Source organism: Neoarius graeffei, chromosome 18, assembly GCF_027579695.1.
Source record: "Neoarius graeffei isolate fNeoGra1 chromosome 18, fNeoGra1.pri, whole genome shotgun sequence".
NCBI lineage: Eukaryota > Metazoa > Chordata > Actinopteri > Siluriformes > Ariidae > Neoarius > Neoarius graeffei.
Window position 1 is genome coordinate 19,862,329 of NC_083586.1, and position 23,232 is coordinate 19,885,560.

Sequence of the window (23,232 nt, forward strand, 5' to 3'; positions counted from 1 at the left end):
TTTTGTATTGGAAATCACAAAATGGGCTCAGGAATATTTTCAGAGAACATTATCTGTGAATACAATTCACCATGCCATCCGCCGTTGCCAGCTAAAACTCTATATTTCAAAGAAGAAGCCGTATCTAAACATGATCCAGAAGCGCAGACGTCTTCTCTGGGCCAAGGCTCATTTAAAATGGACTGTGGGCAAAGTGGAAAACTGTTCTGTGGTCAGACGAATCAAAATTTGAAGTTCTTTATGGAAATCAGGGACGCCATGTCATTCGGACCAAAGAGGAGAAGGACGACCCAAGTTGTTATCAGCGCTCAGTTCAGAAGCCTGCATCTCTGATAGTATGGGGTTGCATTAGTGCATGTGGCATGGGCAGCTTACACATCTAGAAAGACACTATCAATGCTGAAAGTATATCCAGGTTCTAGAGCAACATCTGCTCCCATCCAGATGTCTCTTTCAGGGAAGACCTTGCATTTTCCAACATGACAATGCCAAACCACATACTGCATCAATTACAGCATCATGGCTGCCTAGAAGAAGGGTCCGGGTACTGAACTGGCCAGCCTGCAGTCCAGATCTTTCACCCATAGAAAACATTTGGCGCATCATAAAACGGAAGATACGACAAAAAAGACCTAAGACAGTTGAGCAACTAGAATCCTACATTAGACAAGAATGGGTTAACATTCCTATCCCTAAACTTGAGCAACTTGTCTCCTCAGTCCCCAGACGTTTACAGACTGTTGTAAAGAGAAAAGGGGATGTCTCACAGTGGGAAACATGGCCTTGTCCCAACTTTTTTGAGATGTGTTGTTGTCATGAAATTTAAAATCACCTAATTTTTCTCTTTAAATGATACATTTTCTCAGTTTAAACATTTGATATGTCATCTATGTTCTATTCTGAATAAAATATGGAATTTTGAAACTTCCACATCATTGCATTCCGTTTTTAGTTACAATTTGTACTTTGTCCCAACTTTTTTGGAATCGGGGTTGTATGTAGATGGATATATTGAAGTCCATACTCTAAGACCTTCATGGGGGGGGGGGGGGGGGGGGGGGGGGGGTCACGTGATGCAAATGGCTGAGGAGCAAGGTCATTGTCTGTGCTCCCACAGCTCGATATCCTTTTGGTCATTTTTTTTCAGAGAAAGTGTGGTCACAGTGAGCGGTCATCCTAGTCAAGAAGTAGGAGAATGCCTGGCACTCAAAGAAAACTCAACCTTATCATGAAATCCGCTAAATCAGGAGAATTTCAGTCACCCCAGAGCAGCCAAGCTAACATGGCGGACAAGCTGCCGCCACTTCTGGGTCAATTCGACGCCAACGGCTTGGTGAAAAGAATAACCGCTGAAGTGCTCAAAGGTGTGGAAGCTTCCTTTGACAAAAAATCGACCCGGTTTTGAAGAAGTTCGAGGCTTGCTCGTCCAAAATCGCCACACTGGATACATGGATTACAGAAGCTGAAAGCCACATCTCAAACTCCAAGGACACCGCAGCAATTCACATCACTAAGCTCTCTGAAGTCGAGAACAAGCTGGAGGCAGCCCTGGATAAGATCGACGATCTAGAGAACAGGAGCCGGCGGTGCAACATACGTGTCTTCGGGCTTCCTAAAGGCAGTGAAGGCACTAACCCTGTTGCTTTCTTCAAAACCTGGTTGCTGGAGCTACTGAAGATTAGCTTCAAAGAAGGATATGTTAGACTGGATCGCTGCCATCATGCCCTCACATGCCGTCCCCTTCACAGACAGCGGCCCTGGGCTGTTAGCATAAAGCTCCACAATTTCCAGGACAAAGTCTGGATCATGCAGGTGGCAAGGAAAACTCAGTTTCTGGTCGACAACGGCGCCCCAATCATGATATTTGAGGATTTTTCTACAGCTGTTATACGGAAGTAACAGGAATTTTACCCGGTGAAACAACAGCTTAAGGAGAGAGGGATTGCCTTTGCCATGCTGTACCCAGCCATGCTCAGGATTAAACATGATGGGGAGGAGAAATTCTTTAAACATCCTAAAGAGGTGACTGCCTTCTTGGATAGTGTCATAGAGCGGAGGATCTTCCTTCATGGTCCCTGCTGACGGAGAGCTTCCCTTCATTTCATACACTACATGCTACTATGGTCATCTACTGAACTTCTCTGAAAACATGGGCGCTGCTAGGGGGGGAAAAGTTAGGATGATTCTAAGGGCCTGGCACTGACAGGGGAGCCTGTGCGGGATATTAATATTATTTTAATAGTATTGCCTTGTGTAAGTTTTTGAAATAAAATATTTTATTTCATCTGTTAAAATATGCAAATTATACATGGTTATGATCTGCTATAACATTTTTCTTGAATTATTTATGATATTATCATTTCACCCCTCCACCCTTTTTACTAATGGTACAGTCTGATTCTGGGTGCGGGACACGTGAAATGTGTAGCTCCGGGTATGCACAGCGCCGCTATTAGCGCAGCTTAGAGCAGCTGGCAGTTTTTCTATGTGCGCAATAGAGGTGAACATTCTAGAAGTTGCTAAGCAGGGACAGGTGTGATAAATTATGAAGTCCGGATATCACACTGTGTGTGAAAAAAAAAAAATCACCTTTTTTCATAGGTATCTTTATTGTATAATTAAGTCTAGATGTTTTGCCATTGTTCATGTGTGGATTTGTTGATATTGTTAAGTATTTAACTTTAATATTTTGCACATTAGCTGTGGTCATAGATATCATTGCTATTGTTCATGTGTGGATTTACTGATACTGTTGCTAAGTATTTAACTTGAATATTTGAACATTTGCTGTGTTTTCTAATAAATGTGTGATGCCTAAAAGAAACCAAAAACACTGAGTGGATTTCTTGCAGTGCACTATGTAATTGTATCAAAAAACTAGTGTAGTTATTCATCAAGGCATACATTTGATCACATACAATAAGTCAATAAATGGAGGAAACAAAGGAATCCTGATTGTAATCCTGATTATTGATGATGTTTGCTGGAGGGCTCTGGAGTCTCCATAATGTGCATACAGAACGTTATGAATCCATACTGATACAGTGATGCATGCAATTTCTCTCAACACAAACATTTGGATTGAATGAACTCCATAGGCTACTGAGTGGCCTAATAATAGTTGCTCATAAAAGGAAAAAATAAATAAATATTTTATATATATATATATATATATATATATATATATATATATATATATATATATATATATATATATATAAATGGAATTTTCATTTTAAGGCAACAGTCTATTCAGTCTAATTCTGAGAGTTCTGCATTTAAAATGTTCATATACCAAATAATTGTATCTCCTAAACTTGCTGATCACATGCATAGTAAAGTAGAAGTGCCAGCCAAAAACAGACTTCAAATTCAGTTGCTTGAGCTTGAAAATTTTACTGGGGGGGGGCTAAATTGTAATCTTTCATAGGGCCCAAGATTTCTAGCGGCGCCCCTGTCTGAAAATATCAGGTTTGACTTTTAAAGGAGCTGGTGAGCATAAAACTTAATGTTATGGTACTGGGACTGGTATGGCTGTCTCCTTATTTTCTTAATTTTTCCCCCTCTCTTGTGCTGATAGGAGATTTGCCATATATCATTGAATGCGCTGTCTAGATACTTTAGCTACATAGTCTGTAGGTTAATGCTGGAGTGTGGATCCTTTTTTTTTCTTTTTTGTATACATATTGATGGTTGCTCATACACTCACTGTTGACTTTATAATTTTTTCTTGAATAGAGCTGCGAGCCAGCAGTTGAGATGTGTTACAAATTTAAGGTTAGAAAGTAGTTTAATAGCTGGTCCAGCGTCTTCCTCTATTAAAGTAGGGAAGTTTGCTCACACCCCTGATGGGTGTAACAGACCAAAGTCTGACCCCAGTGTCTACCTTTTAACTTTGCTTGATGTTCCTTGTACAACCCCAATTCCAAAAAAGTTGGGTCTTTTTTGGAATTGGGGTTGTACATAGTTCTGTTTTAAATGTTAGCAAAGCAGTGTTTCTATTTTTGTTTTGGGTTGTGTTTCAGTCTAGCTTCAGGGAGCTCTAGTTGTTTTCATTATTCTCATCCACAAGTAGCTAAGATGGTTTTCTTAATCCAAAATGGCCAGTGACAGACCCACATTGAAAATGTGCAGCTGGAATGTAAGGAGTATACACAATCCTATTCAGCAGAAAAAGATTTTTAAGTTTTTTAAAAAAGGAACATGTTCATATAGCCCTCCTGCAAGAAACACACCTACAGTGATGCTTGAAAGTTTGTAAACCCTTTAGAATTTTCTCTATTTCTGCATAAATATGACCTAAAACATCATCAGATTTTCACACAAGTTCTAAAAGTAGATAAAGACAACCCAGTTAAACAAATGAGATTAAAAAAATTATACTCGGTCATTTATTGATTGAGGAAAATGATCCAATATTACATATCTATGAGTGGCAAAAGTATGTGAACCTCTAGGATTAGCAGTTAATTTGAAGGTGAAATTAGAGTCAAGTGTTTTCAATCAATGGGATGACAATCAGGTGTGAGTGGCACCCTGTTCTATTTAAAGAACAGGGATATATCAATGTCTGATCTTCACAACACATGTTTGTGGAAGTGTATCATGGCACGAGCAAAGGAGATTTCTGAGGACCTCAGAAAAAGCATTGTTGATGCTCATCAGGCTGGAAAAGGTTACATAACCATCTCTAAAGAGTTTGGACTCCACCAATCCACAGTCAGACAAATTGTGTACAAATGGAGGAAATTCAAGACCATTGTTACCCTCTCCAGGAGCGGTCGACCAACAAAGTTCACTCCAAGAGCAAGGCATGTCATAGTCGGCGAGGTCACAAAGGGTAACTTCTAAGCAACTGAAGGCCTCTTTCACATTGGCTAATGTTAATGTTCATGAGTCCACCATCAGGAGAACACGGAACAACAACGGTGTGCATGGCAGGGTTGCAAGGAGAAAGCCACTGCTCTCCAAAAAAGAACATTGCTGCTCATCTGCAGTTCGCTACAGATCACATGGACAAGCCAGAAGGCTATTGGAAAAAGGTTTTGTGGATGGAGGAGACCAAAATAGAACTTTTTGGTTTAAATGAGAAGCGTTATGTTTGGAGAAAGGAAAACACTGCATTCCAGCATAAGAATCTTATCCCATCTGTGAAACATGGTGGTGGTAGTATCATGGTTTGGGCCTGTTTTGCTGCATCTGGGCCAGGACGGCTTGCCATCACTGATGGAACAATGAATTCTGAATTATACCAGTGAATTTTAAAGGAAAATTTCAGGACATCTGTCCATGAACTGAATCTCAAGAGAAGGTGGGTCATGCAGCAAGACGACGGCCCTAAGCACACAAGTGCTTTAACCAAAGAATGGTTAAAGAAGAATAAAGTTAATGTTTTGGAATGGCCAAGTCCTGACCTTAATCCAATCGAAATGTTGTGGAAGGACCTGAAGTGAGCAGTTCATGTGAGGAAACCCACCAACATCCCAGAGTTGAAGCTGTTCTGTACGGAGGAATGAGCTAAAATTCCTCCAAGCTGGTGTGCAGGACTGATCAACAGTTACTGGAAATGTTTAGTTGCAGTTATTGCTGCACAAGGGGTCACACCAGATACTGAAAGCAAAGGTTCACATACTTTTGCCACTCACAGACATGTAATATTGGATCATTTTTCTCAATAAATAAATGACCAAGTATAATATTTTTGTTTCATTTGTTTAACTGGGTTCTCTTTATCTCCTTTTAGGACTTGTGTGAAAATCTGATGTTGTTTTAGGTCATATTTAATGCAGAAATATAGAAAATTCTCAAGGGTTCACAAACTTTCAAGTACCACTGTATCTGCAAATGAGCACTTAAAGTTAAAGCGAGACTGGATCAGGCATGTGTTTAGCTCATCTTTTTTCCAGCAAGAGCAGAGGTGTTGTCATTTTAATAAATAGGGATCTATCAAAGTCTGATCTTCACAACACATGTTTGTGGAAGTGTATCATGGTATGAACAAAGGAGATTTCTGAGGACCTCAGAAAAAGTGTTGTTGATGCTCATCAGGCTGGAAAAGGTTACAAAACCATGTCTAGAGTTTGGACTCCACCAATCCACAGCCAGACAGATTGTGTACAAATGGAGGAAATTCAAGACCATTGTTACCCTCCCCAGGAGTGGTTGACCAACAAAGATCACTCCAAGAGCAAGGAGTGTAACAGTCGGCGAGGTCACAAAGGACCCCAGGGTAACTTATAAGCAACTGAAGGCCTCTCTCACATTGGCTAATGTTAATGTTCATGAGTCCACCATCAGGAGAACACTGAACAACAATGGTGTGCATGGCAGGGTTGCAAGGAGAAAGCCACTGCTCTCCAAAAAGAACACTGCTGCTCGTCTGCAGTTTGCTAAAGATCCCGTGGACAAGCCAGAAGGCTATTGGAAAAATGTTTTGTGGACGGACGAGACCAAAAGAGAACTTTTTGGTTTAAGTGAGAAGAGTTTCTTTGGAGAAAGGAAAACACTGCATTCCAGCATAAGAACCTTATCCCATCTGTGAAACATGGTGGTGGTAGTGTCATGGTTTGGGCCTGTTTTGCTGCATCTGGGCCAGGACGGCTTGCCATCACTGATGGAACAATGAATTCTGAATTATACCAGCGAATTCTAAAGGAAAATGTCAGGACATCAGTCCATGAACTGAATCTCAAGAGAAGGTGGGTCATGCAGCAAGAAAACGGCCCTAAGCACACAAGTCGTTCTACCAAAGAATGGTTAAAGAAGAATAAAGTTAATGTTTTGGAATGGCCAAGTCAAAGTCCTGACCTTAATCCAATCGAAATATTGTGGAAGGACCTGAAGCAAGCAGTTCATGTGAGGAAACCCACCAACATCCCAGAGTTGAAGCTGTTCTGTACAGAGAAATGGGCTAAAATTCCTCCAAGCCAGTGTGCAGGACTGATCAACAGTTACCGCAAACGTTTATTTGCAGTTATTGCCACACAAGGTGGTTACACCAGATACTGAAAGCAAAGGTTCACATACTTTTGCCACCTACAAACATGTAATATTGGATAATTTTCCTCAATAAATAAATGACCAAGTATAATATTTTTGTCTCATTTGTTTAACTGTGTTCTCCTTATCTACTTTTAGGACTTGTGTGAAAATCTGATGTTTTCAGTCATATTTATGCAGAAATATAGAAAATTCTAAAGGGTTCACAAACTTTCAAGCACCACTGTACCTTTATCCAACATCCAAACTATTTCTAATAAACCTGGTAGATATTTAATGTTAAAGGGCCATCTCTATGGCCAGTTGGTGTCCTTCCTGAATATTTACTTTCCCCCGGTACAGTCGAATGACTTCATCTCTCATGTTTTTTTTTTTCGTTGTTTGCTGATTGGATTGGTGAAAACAGTCATAGCTGGAGATTTTAACTGCTACTTTTCTTCGGTGATGGATAAATCACCATCAGTACAAAATTCAGTGTCAAGAAGAGCTAAAGCTGTATCAGATACCTGTAGTGAACTTGATCTACAACCCCGATTCCAAAAAAGTTGGGACAAAGTACAAATTGTAAATAAAAACGGAATGCAATAATTTACAAATCTCAAAAACTGATATTGTATTCACAATAGAACATAGACAACATATCAAATGTTGAAAGTGAGACATTTTGAAATTTCATGCCAAATATTGGCTCATTTGAAATTTCATGACAGCAACACATCTCAAAAAAGTTGGGACAGGGGCAATAAGAGGCTGGAAAAGTTAAAGGTACAAAAAAGGAACAGCTGGAGGACCAAATTGCAACTCATTAGGTCAATTGGCAATAGGTCATTAACATGACTGGGTATAAAAAGAGCATCTTCGAGTGGCAGCGGCTCTCAGAAGTAAAGATGGGAAGAGGATCACCAATCCCCCTAATTCTGCGCCGACAAACAGTGGAGCAATATCAGAAAGGAGTTCGACAGTGTAAAATTGCAAAGAGTTTGAACATATCATCATCTACAGTGCATAATATCATCAAAAGATTCAGAGAAGCTGGAAGAATCTCTGTGCGTAAGGGTCAAGGCCGGAAAACCATACTGGGTGCCCGTGATCTTTGGGCCCTTAGACGGCACTGCATCACATACAGGCATGCTTCTGTATTGGAAATCACAAAATGGGCTCAGGAATATTTCCAGAGAACATTATCTGTGAACACAATTCACCGTGCCATCCACCGTTGCCAGCTAAAACTCTATAGTTCAAAGAAGAAGCCATATCTAAACATGATCCAGAAGCGCAGACGTCTTCTCTGGGCCAAGGCTCATTTAAAATGGACTGTGGCAAAGTGGAAAACTGTTCTGTGGTCAGACGAATCAAAATTTGAAGTTCTTTATGGAAATCAGGGATGCCGTGCCTTTCGGACTAAAGAGGAGAAGGACGACCCAAGTTGTTATCAGCGCTCAGTTCAGAAGCCTGCATCTCTGATGGTATGGGGTTGCATTAGTGCGTGTGGCATGGGCAGCTTACACATCTGGAAAGACACCATCAATGCTGAAAGGTATATCCAGGTTCTAGAGCAACATATGCTCCCATCCAGACGACGTCTCTTTCAGGGAAGACCTTGCATTTTCCAACATGACAATGCCAAACCACATACTGCATCAATTACAGCATCATGGCTGCGTAGAAGAAGGGTCCGGGCACTGAACTGGCCAGCCTGCAGTCCAGATCTTTCACCCATAGAAAACATTTGGCGCATCATAAAACGGAAGATACATACAAAAAAGACCTAAGACAGTTGAGCAACTAGAATCCTACATTAGACAAGAATGGGTTAACATTCCTATCCCTAAACTTGAGCAACTTGTCTCCTCAGTCCCCAGACGTTTACAGACTGCTGTAAAGAGAAAAGGGGATGTCTCACAGTGGTAAACATGGCCTTGTCCCAACTTTTTTGAGATGTGTTGTTGTCATGAAATTTAAAATCACCTAATTTTTCTCTTTAAATGATACATTTTCTCAGTTTAAACATTTGATATGTCATCTATGTTCTATTCTGAATAAAATATGGAATTTTGAAGCTTCCACATCATTGCATTCCGTTTTTATTTACAATTTGTACTTTGTCCCAACTTTTTTGGACTCGGGGTTGTAGTTGCTACCTGCTGTGTTTTACATCCTAATGATAAGCCATTTACATTTTATTCTGGTGTACACAAAACATGCAGTAGAATTGACTTTGTTCTCACCCCTAAAATCTCATTGAGCAATGTTAAGAGCTGCACTATTGGAGACATTATTATATCAGATCATGCACCCATCTATATAACTTTAAATAACTTGAATCCTGGGTGTCAAAGCCAACCTTGAAGATACAGCGTGTTTCTGAATCATGACTCTAATTTTGAGAAATTACTGAAAGTGCAACTGGACTTTTTTTTTTTAAAGTGAATAAGACTCCTGATGTTTCTCCTGGTCTGCAATGGGATACCATGAAAGCCTATGCTTATGGTCTGATCATATCTTACACCACTGGGCTTAAAAAGAACAGAGCAAAGGAAACTCAAGCTGGAACTGCATGAACTTCAGACTAAATACAACTTATCTCCATCAGAAGAACTTAGAAATGATATACAAGTGGTTAAGACAGCTTTAGAGAGGTTACTAACAAAGAAGGCTGAAAAATTTATGTTTTTCCTGAGGCAAAGGATGTATGAGTTTGCTAACAAACCTTAGTCCGGGAGCCAAAGGCCCAAATTTGGCTGAACCTGGCTTCGTCGGTTAAAGTTTTTTTTTTTTGCTGTTTGTTGTTGTCCAAGGTCTACTCATTAAGATAAGAGAGGGTGCCCGGTGATATCCCTTGGGCAATTCCGGATATTGGCCCTTTATTGTTGGATGTGCTGCAGTCATAGCCTAAATTCTGACATTTTGACATTCTTCACTTTATGTTCACCAAAGTCTATATATCATACTTATTTTTGTGTTTGTTAACATAATAGGATGAGTTTAAGGCCTGGGGGTGGGGTTCCAGCCATGGTTGGGGGTGTGGCCATGCAATTGGGGGTGGGGCTTATACCAAAAAGCCCTTTATTACTCTATTACTTTGGTTGTTAATGCGAGCCTTAAACTATTAGGCATACACTCCATTGTCATCCTTGTGTTTACTTCTGCAGGGGCATATGAGGGACACAATTAGCTAATTCAAGCCAACTTGTGTAGCTATCTTGCTAACTCTGTCAATCACACTGCCCCCAAAAGATCACAGCACGCATAAGCTAAGCAGAGAAACTATTTGACTGTAATCATGAAAGAGCAGTGACATGTACTCACTGCTCACCAGTGAACTAGACCCATAGTTTCACAACACTGGCTAGCACACCCAACTCTCACCTAGTAAACGCTAGTCACTGATTTTTTTAAGCTAATACATTAAGCTAATAGATTGCTTATTTTAACGATATTGACTGTTGAAATAGTAATGTCCCTGGTTCCCTAGTAAAATTCAGGGCATTGTCCCCGATTATCATCTCAAAAGTCTGTTAACCTTACCCTCACCCCCACTCCAAACCACACTGCTTGTGGACTGAGAGCCATGTGCACTAGCCAGTCCACTGACTAGCATGACTTTTAAAACGTTGGGCAGTAAGGTTTCCTTAAGCTAATACATTAAGCTAATAGATTGCTTATTTTTACGATATTGACTGTTGAAATAGTAATGTTCCTGGTTCCCTAGTAAAATTCAGGGCATTGTCCCCGATTCACCCCCACTCCAAACCACACTGCTCTTCCACTGACTAGCACGACTTTTAAAACGTTGGGGAGTAAGGTTTACTTAACATTCTCCTCTGTACTAGCTGGCATCCAGTACATTAGCATATTTTTACAGACACTAAGCAATGGCAAAGGGTTTAGAGGTTTTTTTTTTTCATCTGAACTCAGTTCTTTCCTTAAATAGTTTTTGTGTTTTGTGTGTGTGTTTGCATACTGTATGTAATTATTTTACATAATTATTGCTCATTAGTGTGTGTGCATGTGTATGTGTGTGCGTGTGCATGCATGCATGCACGTACATGCTTTATGTACTGTAGTTCTTGTATCAAAATTGTTAATTTTGCAAATTTATCAAAGGGTCAATTACACGTTTGACTAATTTGAATGACAGTAAAGCGTGAATACTGTACAGCCAATTTGGTTAATTGAAAATCAGTATCTTTTGCTATTCTTGTGTGTGTGCGCGCGCGCATGCTGTATATGCCATTTTGCATGCTTGATATATTGCATACTGTAGTTTTACATAGTGGATCACTGGTGTGAGTGTATATGCATGCTGTATATAGTTCTATTGCATGCTGTATATAGTTCTTTTACATAGTGGATCACTGGTGTGAATGTATATGCATGCTGTATATATTTCTATTTCATGCTGTATATACAGTAGTTCTTTTACATAGTGGATTACTGGTGTGAGTGTATGCATGCTGTATATAGTTCTATTGCATGCTGTAGTTCTTTTACATAGTGGATCACTGGTGTGAGTGTATACATGCTGTATATAGTTCGTTTACATAGTGGATCATTGGTGTGAGTGTATGCATGCTGTATATAGTTCTTTTACATAGTTATTGGTCATTAGTGTGTGTGTGCATATGCTGTATATAGTTCTTTTGCATGCTGTATAGTTCTTACATAGATATTGATCATTATTTTGTATTAACTGTAGAGTTTATGTAATACTTGTATAAAAATCGCTAATTTGGAAAAGTTATGAAAGGGTTAATTAATCCACATTTGATGTATTTGAATGACAAATATAGAGAAAAATGTGAATACCTATCAGATACAGCCAACTTGGTGCATTTAATATCAGTATTTACACTGATTTTTTTGTATTTTCTTCCATTATTTGGGCATATAGGGCATTAAAGGGTTAATATATTAAATTGCCCAAGGGATATCACCGGGCACCCTCTTAAATCTTGAAGAGCTACCTCAAATCTATAAGATAAAGCAAAAAAAAAAAAAACAAAAACAAAACTTTAACCAAAAATTCCGGGTCCGACCCCATGGCTCCCGGACTACCTCATCGATATCTGGCCAATCTTCTTCGAAATAGGGCCCAGGCCCAGAATATGTCATATATTACAGATTCAACTGGCATACTTAACTATGATAATAATCAATGACACTTTTAAAACATTTTATAAGCAGTTATTTACTTCACAGTTCAATCCACTCTTAAAGCAAGATATGATTAATTTTTTCACAAAGGTGGATTTACCAAAAATTTCAGATGAGCAGAGAGAGATGATCTGTGCAAACCAATAACTCTGAGTGAAATTATGAATTGTATCCAGCTACTCCCCAACAACAAAGCCCCAGGCCCCGACAGATTTAATGCAGAATTTTATAAAAAGTTTAACACCATCCTAGTCAGTCCTTTATTTGAAATGCTGCAGTCCTTATTTGCGGCTGGGGCTCTTCCTCCATCTCTAATGGAGACTAATATCTCCCTGGTATTAAAATAAGGGAAATAATTTGAAGAGTGCTCTTCGTACAGACCTATATCTGTTTTAAATTTGGATTTGAAGCTTCTTGCAAGGATCCTAGCCTCACATTTAGAAAATATTCTTCCAATTGTCATCGCTAATGACCAGACTGGTTTCATACATGGAAGGTATTCTCCACATAATGTGAGACGTCTGCTTAAACTTATTCAGCATTCCTCCTTGTACAGTGCAGAAGCTTTGGTCATTTCTCTTGATAACTCTAATTCATGAAAACCCTGACTTTCAACCTGGCCTTCAGACCGGTCTCACTGAATGGAGGCACAAGGGTATCACAGTTGTTGCAGACATGATTCAGGGAGGCTCAGTCCTTACATTCCAACAAGTGAAAAGCAAATATGGTGTCACCAATAATGATTTCATTAAATTCCTACAAGTTCAAAATTTTATTCTGTATAATTTGAAAGATGCGGCACGGTGGTGTAGTGGTTAGCGCTGTCGGCTCACAGCAAGAAGTCCGGGTTCGAGCCCCGTGGCCGGCGAGGGCCTTTCTGTGCGGAGTTTGCATGTTCTCCCCGTGTCCGCGTGGGTTTCCTCCGGGTGCTCCGGTTTCCCCCACAATCCAAAGACATGCAGGTTAGGTTAACTGGTGACTCTAAATTGACCGTAGGTGTGAGTGTGAGTGTGAATGGTTGTCTGTGTCTATGTGTCAGCCCTGTGATGACCTGGCGACTTGTCCAGAGTGTACCCCGCCTTTCGCCCGTAGTCAGCTGGGATAGGCTCCAGCTTGCCTGCGACCCTGTAGGACAGGATAAAGCGGCTAGAGATAATGAGATGAGATGAATTTGAAAGATTTCACTGGAGGACTGGCTATTTTTCCTAGAGAATCCTTATTGGTAAATAATACACATCTTAAATTTTTCATCAAAAAGCTTTATAAGACCCTCTGTAGTCTTGTTGTATATAATTCTGACAAAGTAAAAGGCAGATAGGAACCTGATCTGGGTACTACAGAGTCTGAGGACTGGAATGCCTTATGCAGCCAGCCCTCTGATGTTCTGGTGTCTAACTCTGCCTGGGAGAGGCAATTCAAGATTTTACATAGGCTCTATATCACTCTTGAAGCCAGACATAGAATGAACCCAACTCTGTCAGAGCTTTGTACTAAATGTCAATCTGCTGTTGGATCATTTATTCATTGTTTGTGGAGCTGTCCTTATGTCCAGCAATTCTGGATTACAATTGTTCAACAGTTTAATGTAATTTTCAAGCGCCATCTACATCTGAGCGCCAGGACTTGCCTGTTGGGACTAAATGATGAGTTACCTGCTGATTTTTTTCAACAGACCTTTTGCACATTTCTGCTGCACTGTGCCTGGAAATTAGGGTTGGGCGGTATCCAAATTTTGATACCTTTAAACCGTCTCTGTGTTTTCCCGGGGTATACGGTATTACCGAGAAAAAAATAATATTTTGTTTCGGCCTACTGTGTAACGTGCGCCTATGCCTCAAATGTACTATTTAAAAGCAGCATAGCGAATTGTGTGCATTGTGGTATGGATTAAGCAGCAAAGCGAATTTTGTGCATTAAGAGATATTTCAAAGTATCACGCAACTCTTCCTTCATCTTGAAAATAGCATTCAACTGTCGTTTACACATGTCTGCGTTGAAACGCCATTTGCAGCACTATTTCACCTGCTCCATCAAAAAAAAGTACACGATGAGCAGGATCATACCCTTTCAAGCATGGGAAATAAAAAAAAAGAAAAAGAATCAACCAACACCCAAGTCCGTTTAGACTGCGCGATAAACCATATTCTTCAGCGCAAATGAGGCGAACCTAATTCAAATGCGTGATAGCTGCACAAGGCAAAATCATATGGGCCCACGTCATGCCATGGCGGGGAAATTAATAATCAAATGGCCTTACCTTGCTTAAAACGTTGTCTTGATCACATAACTCCTTACAATTATTCCACTTAAATCCATACGGTTTAACACACCCAACAAAGATAGCAAGCGCATTGCTAATTCCCACCAGAAACCTAACAGTTTACGCTACGATGTTTTCTTCCGTTTCTTCAGTAGATGACATTTCAAACGTTTATTACCCACATCCCAAATGTCATACGTTATATTATTTTACCTTGTTGTTACTCATGTAACCTACTCAAAACACAACTCATTGGAGAGATCTCGTGGAAGTGGAGTACCCCAGGCTATGGTGTGCCTTAGGGGACATATTAGATTTTTCGTTTGGTTTGAAACCAAAATACTGCCACACTGCCAATGTTGTATTTTTTTTTGCCACTAACTCGTTATCTTGACTTGTCATCTTTCAACCGCGGTCTCAGTCTCTCTTTTTTTTTTTTTTTAGATAGGACAGTATAGAGAGACAGGAAATGAGCGGGGGAGAGAGAGACGGGATCGGGAAATAACCTAAATCGGGTCCCCGGATTTATGGTGCGGTGCCTTAGCCATCTGAGCCATGACACCCCCGGGCTCAGTCTCTTGCGAAGCTTTGTCAGACTCCAAATGTCACGCAGGGTTGCCATGGTAACGACATAAACAACCCTGCACGCGATGAGAACTTCTTTAGGAAATTGATAGAATTAGTGAAAATACGATCACACAGTTATTCGGGATGATCTTCAATTTATTATTTTATATTATGACCTCATGTACTCCATATTTATTTAGATATTATATATTTTTTTAAAATGACGGTAACGAGACCGATACCGTTGGTACTTTTGGATACCTCGGGATACCTTCTTACCGTAATACCGCCCAACCCTACTGGAAATGTATTCTGGCCTTATGGATCACTGATAAAGGCTCCCACTCTCAATCAGTGGCAGTAAACTGTGACAAGTATCACTCCATTTGAAGCTTTTTCTACAGCATTAAAGGATAAACCCTTCTATTCTACTGGACCTGGGATCCATTTCTTGATTGCCTGGGTACCATTGCATCTCGTAGGATGAGGTCAGGGCTTATAGGTCTGGCCTGGAATAAGGATATAGAGCCATAGTTTTATATGATATCAAACTGCAGTGTGTATTATGCTGTCTTCCCTGGACTCCCAATTTTAACTAATATTATTATATTGTCTTTTATTCTGTTTTTGTTTTGTTTTCCTTACCTCTGTGTCAGGTTTTGTTGCTTGTATTTTGTGCACTGTTGCTAGTGCTACGTTTTGGGTTGTCCTTGTCACACCTGCATTGCAAAAAAGTTGAATAAAAATATATGTTTGAAAAAACAAGACCTGAGTAAAAAATAAATAACTAAAACACAGATTGGAGTATGCAGGTCATCACCAAGACAAAGAGCTGACCTTTTGGTACAGTGCTCTCTATTCATATGAAACAAAACTCAAATTAATCTGAAGAGCACTGTTCTAGCTGTGAAAATTTTTTGGAATGACCTGAAATTGTATCTAAACAAGGACAACCACAAACCTAACCGAGTTGCACAGTTATATCTGGAGGAATGAGGGGAACAAATTCTAGCGAAGTATTGTAAGAGGCTTGTGGGAAGTTGTCCCAAGAGTTTGATTTGAGTTTAAAAGACAATACCTCCATATATTAACAAAATGTTTGTAAATTTTTGACCCACTGTAAATCTGATACAATAAATGAAAGCTGAAATAAATGTATTTTATTTGAAAATACATGAAATAAATGTATTATTTTTGAAATATAAATGTATTAAAGTAGACTAGGCAATAAATTCTAATTGCCTTAACACAGGAAATATCTGGTAACATGAAATGCATGTAGTTGTGACAGACTGAGTCTTCAGCCTAGGTAGAGGTAAACTTTTGGGTCGTTGCCATCTGGTAACTGTTATTCCAGGGTGTTGCAAGGGGTTTGCTATGCTATTCAAGCTGGTTGCAAAGGTGTTTCTAAGTGGTTACTATGGTATTCCAAGTGGTTTCTCAGGTGTTACTAGCTGGTTGCCATGTTATTCCAGTTGTTAGGATGTTGAAGGGTAGCTGTTTTGTGGTCTCAGATAGTTACTATAGTGTTGCTAGGAGTTTGCGTTGATATTCTAGGTGGTTGCTATGCTATTCCAGCTGGTGGTAAGGCATTATGAAGTGGATGCTTTAATATTCCAGGTGGTTGACAGGGTGCTGCTTGGTGTTTGCAATGTTATTCCAAGTGGTTGCTATTGTATTTCCAACATGCAAGAAAAATAGATTTGGAAAATAGAGTGTGCTTAAAAGCACTGATGTAAAATTGCTATAATAAGTAAACCTGTAAAGTGTATTTTCTTCCAGGTTATGGTCAGATCTAGTGTTCAGCACTGTTCCCACTGCTGAACATTTTATATTTCATCAGTTCTTGGAGTCACCTCCTCCTCCTGTTTGACTTGCTCATTATTCCCATTACAACCACCCACCCACTGGGACATGTCCTGACAATAACAATGTAAATGGAAAGTGAAAGACAGGTGTTGGTACTGTAAGCCATTGGGAGAATCCTTACAATAACATCAACCAAAAGTGAACTTCCTCCTCCATAAAATTCAGTGTATACCTTCAAGGTTATCAACATTAGTTCTTAACCTTAGACTTCATACATCAAAATAATGCAAATGAAGGTAACAGTCTCAGAATGCGAATTTAGTGGCTTTACATTTACAGCAAACGGAATATTTGCACGTTTGGCATGTAATATCATGCCAGATAAACATCTCTGCTTCATGGAACAGATAGATTCAGATCCAATTAACATTTTTAAACACCACATTGGACTGGAGGAATGGAAATGAATGACATGAACAGTGGATTTTACTTAAAACCCAGCAGGCACAACTGTCAATACCACTAGTTTCATCTGCTCGTTACACAAAATATCCAAGTGAACCTGAAGTTAGGGCTATTATTTGCATTCCATGCATAATAAATATTGTAAATAAAACTAAAATTCAGCATGAATTTAATGTATTATGTTGAATGAAAACATGGGTTAACTACATAAGTTTGTCGCTTTAAACAAACCTAACCTTCTTGGATACAGTGGAGTCAGGTGACTGAATCAGAGATGGATGCAAATACAGGCTGTACCTGTAACCTGTTCTGTTAAAAAAGACAAGTAAAGAGTTCCAAATTCTAAAGCAGATTCGTGAATCAGGTGCCGGCTTGAGATCAGGTGATTAGCAAACAAAACAACATGGGCAAATTCACAATTTCAATGTTTTCAAGCATAAGAATATGAATTTGTTCATTTATTAGATCCCTCCCCTTCTCTGCAAAATCTTTTCCTTTGCTCTCACCAAACACCCCTCATGCAAGGTGCAGAGCTTCGCCTCTGAAAATTTCAAAGGTATCCTACCAAAAGTAAGTTACTTGAATCTGTTTTTTTGTCGTGTTTTAGCATTTTATACTTCAGCTGTGTTAAAGTCTTGATTCTGAGATAAACTGTATAAAAATAACATTGTCATATTTGAGAAAACTGTCTCTCATAATGTCATTTGCAAGATCCATCCATCCATCCATCCATCCTTCAATTATCTATAGCCGCTTATCCTGTTCGACAGGGTCGCAGGCAAGCTGGAGCCCATCCCAGCTGACTATGGGCGAGAGGCGGGGTACACCCTGGACAAGCCACCAGGTTATCACAGGGCTGACACAGAGACAAACAACCGTTCACACCTACGGTCAATTTAGAGCCACCAATTAACCTAACCTGCATGCCTTTGGACTGTGGGGGAAACCAGAGCACCCGGAGGAAACCCACAGACACAGGGAGAACATGCAAACTCCACACAGAAAGGCCCTCGCCAGACGCTGGGCTTGAACCTAGGACCTTGCTGTGAGGCGACAGTGCTAACCACTACACCACCCACCGTGCCACCCATTTGCAAGCTCCACTGCACTCAAATCAAAACAACCAATCAGAGCCAGGAGGAGTGTCTGACGGAGTGTTAATCACTGCTCATGTACATGCTACCTGAAAGGATTCCAAACCGATGCCGAGTTAGCCACATTTCTGCTTGACAGGTAATTACACCTGCTTGGTTTATATATGATTTGATTTTTTTTTTTTTATGAAAACACAAAACTAAGATAATGGTTACAGTAACACTCCGTCCTGCATATCTCATGCACTGTGAAGTTGCAGTTGGGTTAATGTTAGCTTGTTTCTGATGCTAAGGCTTCTGGTTAGCATTTTTTTTTTTTTGTTAAGTTGTAAATATCTTTGTGAAGTGCCCAGACAGTCATATCAGTTTGACGTTTGTCCTGAGATTTTTGTGTGCTTGTGCTATTATGGTTTGCTGCTTATGTAGTACCATTCACAAGAGTTTCTGTTATCAAACAACTTCAGTTGGTGTGGTTGCTAACTTACATGTGCATGGCAGCCTCCTCTGTAGGGAGGGGCTTCGGAGGCAGGGCTAGAATGCAGTGGAGGGGGAGGGACTCTACTCAATACGGAGCTTTTTGAGGTCCATTCTTTTGAAGTCTTTTCTCAATAGACTGGTACCAAAATTCAAAAAAGTGCTTATTTAAGGAGTTAAAGGCATTTTTGAGACAAAGTCGGCAAACAGTCTTATTTTGTCGATTTGGGTATGCCGAATTCAAATCTGCAATATGCCGAGCTCTATCTGACCTCTGTTGACCTCTAGAGGTCATTGAACTTTGGGCCTGTAAACGTCTCAGCTGAACCCAGTTTCTCAGCTTTCTAAGGAATGAAATGTACTAAAATGATTAATGAAGTTAGCAAATGGCCTTGTTTGTTAAATGTTTGGGTGCTGAATTCATTTTTCATTTGTAAAACGACATATGACCTCTGATAACCTCAAGGTCATTAAACTTGGCCTATAGGCCTATGCATTTAATGGCATTTTTAAACTGACTTTACTCCCCCAAAAAGAATATGAACAGACAAAAAACAAATAGAAAGGAACAAATACAACATTAAATGCCAGTCCATGTACGTGACTTACTTTTCACAGTGAGAATGCCTCGGCGATCACCTTACATAACATTGCATTACATTTAGCGGTTATTGTTTATACAAAGCTACTGAAAAAAGGACAGATTCAGCAGCATACAAAATGTGGGGGCATACAGGGTATACAGGTTAATCAGGGTTAGTATATATGAGAGGTTTTTTCTTTGTTGTTTGTTTTTTGTAAAGGCTTTACCCCGTTTAAAACAAAACAAAAAACAAAGAAAAAACCTCTCATATATACTAACCCTGATTAACCTGTATACCCTGTATGCCCCCACATTTTGTATGCTGCTGAATCTGTCCTTTTTTCAGTAGCTTTGTATAAACAATAACCGCTAAATGTAATGCAATGTTATGTAAGGTGATCGCCTAGGCATTCTAATTGTGAAAAGTAAGTCACATGTACATGGACTGGCATTTAATGTTGTATTCGTTCCTTTCTATTTGTTTTTTGTCTGTTCATATTCTTTTTGGGGGAGTAAAGTCAGTTTAAAAATGCCGTTAAATGCATAGGCCTATAGGCCAAGTTTAATGACCTTGAGGTTATCAGAGGTCATATGTCGTTTTACAAATGAAAAATGAATTCAGCACCCAAACATTTAACAAACAAGGCCATTTGCTAACTTCATTAATCATTTTAGTACATTTCATTCCTTAGAAAGCTGAGAAACTGGGTTCAGCTGAGACGTTTACAGGCCCAAAGTTCAATGACCTCTAGAGGTCAACAGAGGTCAGATAGAGCTTGGCACATTGCAGATTTGAATTTGGCACACCCAAATTGACAAAATAAGACTGTTTGCCGACTTTGTCTCAAAAATGCCTTTTGGTGTCACAATTCTGGATTTTGGTACCAGTCTACAATACATAGCTTTGATGTTAGACATGCTTAAGTCTCATTTCATTTATTAGGAATACTAAAACAAAGTAACTGTAAGGTTTATTAATTCTTAAGAATAAAGACATCCAGTTTGGAACATCATGCTACACTGCAAAAAACTGAAAAGTGAATTTGAGGAGAAAATTACTTTATACTAGTGAAATTATCTTGTTACATGGACAGATATTTTTACTTGATAAGACATCTTAGAATAAATTGGTTGCAATCTAGAATGAGGTTTAATAATCTCAGAAGTGGTGTCTTGTACTCTTCTAATAGGAAATGCTAGATCATTTCAACTATTTTCAAGATATTTTCACTTGCTAAGATATCATTTTTTGCAGTGTAGCTAGGTCAGCTTGTTTATTTCTTCTTCTTTCAGGTTTAATGGCGGTTGGCGTCCACTATGGTGCATTACCGCCACCAACTGTATTTTTGCGGAACTGCGACACTATCTAGTTGGAGTTTCAATGGAGGAGTGACCAAAAAAAAAAAACCCCAATAAATACACTAAATCCTACCTAAAAGGCCTGTATTTTTAAGGAACTCAAAAACATGCTTCCAAGCAGATGGTACTGAGAAGGCAAGTAACCTATCAAGAGTGAGCCTAGTCTCCCCTAGCTCTCTAACTCGTTCTAACAGAATTGCTCTCTGGACACTATAAGCTTGGCATTCTAATAACACGTGATTTACAGTCTCTCTTTCCTGACAGTAGATGCAGTGACCAGTGGCATTTTTGCCAATTGTGTGGAGGTTGCCATTTAATCTACTATGACCTATTCTAAGCCTTGTGATTACTTGTTCTTCTCTACGGCTACCGCTGCCCAGTCTTCTTGAAGGGACCTGTTTTTGAATTGCTCGTAGAAAGCTGCCCCTACTTTCCCCATCCCACTGCCCCTGCCATGCACCCAACATTTTCCTGAATATAATAACCTTGACCTCCGCTTTGCTTAGTGGGATGTTAGACTGGATTTCAGATTTCAAAGCCTCTTTGGCAAGCTGATCCACAGCCTCATTTCCTGCAATGCCCGAATGGGATGGAACCCATAGGAAATTTACTAAAATGTCTTGCTGGTGTAGTCTAAAAAGATATTGAAGTACCTCACAAAGTAAATCAGGCCTACACTTAGACTTGCCGTGAAGGATACTATTCAATGCTGACAGGGAGTCAGAACATATGACATTGAATCTAGATTTAGTGTCATCAATCCACATTAAAGCAAGATAGATGGCAAATAACTCCACTGAATAAACTGCAAGGTGGTCAGACGTCCTTTTTGCTATTTTTGTCTTATACTGTGGGATAAAAACCGCAGCTGCAGTTTTCCCAGTTTCAGGGTCTTTAGAGCCATCTGTAAAAATTTGAACCCCTTCAGGATAGTTATTGCGAATGTGAAAGTTGGTTAAATATTTCACATTACTATCATCCTCAGCTTCCTCGCGCATCTTCACCAGGTTAAGATCCACCTCAGGCATAATAAAAAACCAGGGGGGAATAGCTGGCAGTGGTACCACAGAGCTATGGGCCACCTTGGTTAAGCCAAGCTCTCCAGCCTGATCATTTCCAACCCACCCAAAACTATTAAAGTTTGCCTTGCCATGCTCCCAACATTGATTAAGGATATGCTTGGTTGGATGATCCCCTTTATAACCCTGCAGGTTCGTCCAGTACACCATCCCCAACTGCTGCCGCCTTAAAGCCAATGGCATCTCCCCTGCTTCAACCTGAAGTGCAGGGACTGAAGAGGTTGTGAATGCCCCACTGCACACTCGCAAGGCCTGTGCCTGGACCACATCAAGTTTCAATAAGTGTGTCTTTGCTGCCGATCCATACGCAATGCACGCATAATCCAGTGACGATCTAATAAGTGCTATATAGACACGTTTTAATGCCATCATAGTGGCACTCCAATCACTCCCCACTAGACACCTAAGTATATTTACTGCCTTTTTACACTTGACAACAACTCTCTGAATGTGATCTCTAAAAGTAAGTTTACTATCCATCCAAACCCCTAAGAACCTCACCACCTCAACCTGTTTGAGCGGCTGCATATATAAAATAATTTGCACAGGAGGTACACGTCTTCTCTTGGTGAAACAAATAACCTGTGTCTTCTCCACTGAAAAACGAAAACCCCACTTATCGCCCCACTTCTCCACAAGACTGACCGCCGCCTGAAGTTTCTGACTAATGAACACTGAGTTTCGGCCCCTAATCCACAGTGCTCCATCATCTGCATACAATGAACGTCCAATATTAACATCTATTCCAGAAAAAATATCATTAATCATTATACTGAACAACAGAGGGCTGCACACACTACCCTGTGGAACTCCATTATCCACAGGATAAGTACCAGAATATGACTGTCCAACACGCACCTCAATGGTCCTATTTAACAGGAAGTCCATGACCCAGTTATACAGCCTACCACTTATTCCCATTGCCTCTAACTTGATAAGGAGTCCTTCACGCCATAGCATATCATATGCCTTTTCTATGTCAAAGAAAACTGCATTGACTTGCTCTTTGTTTGCTTGAGCTTTCCTTACAGTATCCTCCAAGCACAACACAGGGTCCATAGTCATTCTTCCCCTGCGAAACCCACTCTGACATGAGGTAATTAAACCTCTCTTTTCAACGACATAAGTCAACCTATCTGTGACCATCCGCTTCATTAACTTGCAGAGGTTAGAGGTCAACGCAATAGGCCTGTAGCTTGTTGCCTCGCTCTTTTCCTTACCTGGTTTTAAAATTGGTACCACAACAGAGTGTTTCCAAGCTAGGGGAATAGTCCCCATTTCCCATATCAAATTAAAATGCTTCAAAAGTACCATTTGTGCTTCAGGCCTTACTACACCATTACATAACAGATGTCATCTTTGCCTGGAGAGGTAGATCTAACTCCC

General features: G+C 39.9%; 1 protein-coding gene across 9 annotated transcripts in view; it reads right to left on the bottom strand.

Moving 5' to 3' along the window:
- The window catches only part of LOC132865984 (interferon-induced protein 44-like), a 49,541-nt gene that overhangs the window by 18,568 nt on the left and 7,741 nt on the right, over positions 1–23,232 (bottom strand). For 3 of the 9 annotated variants that reach the window (XM_060898516.1, XM_060898519.1, XM_060898514.1), the window contains one exon: positions 15,629–15,702. The exons of the other annotated variants lie outside the window; for them this stretch is intronic. The gene's annotated coding sequence lies outside the window, so the exon portion shown is untranslated. The remainder of the gene's footprint in view (positions 1–15,628; positions 15,703–23,232) is intronic. 9 annotated transcript variants of the gene reach the window in all.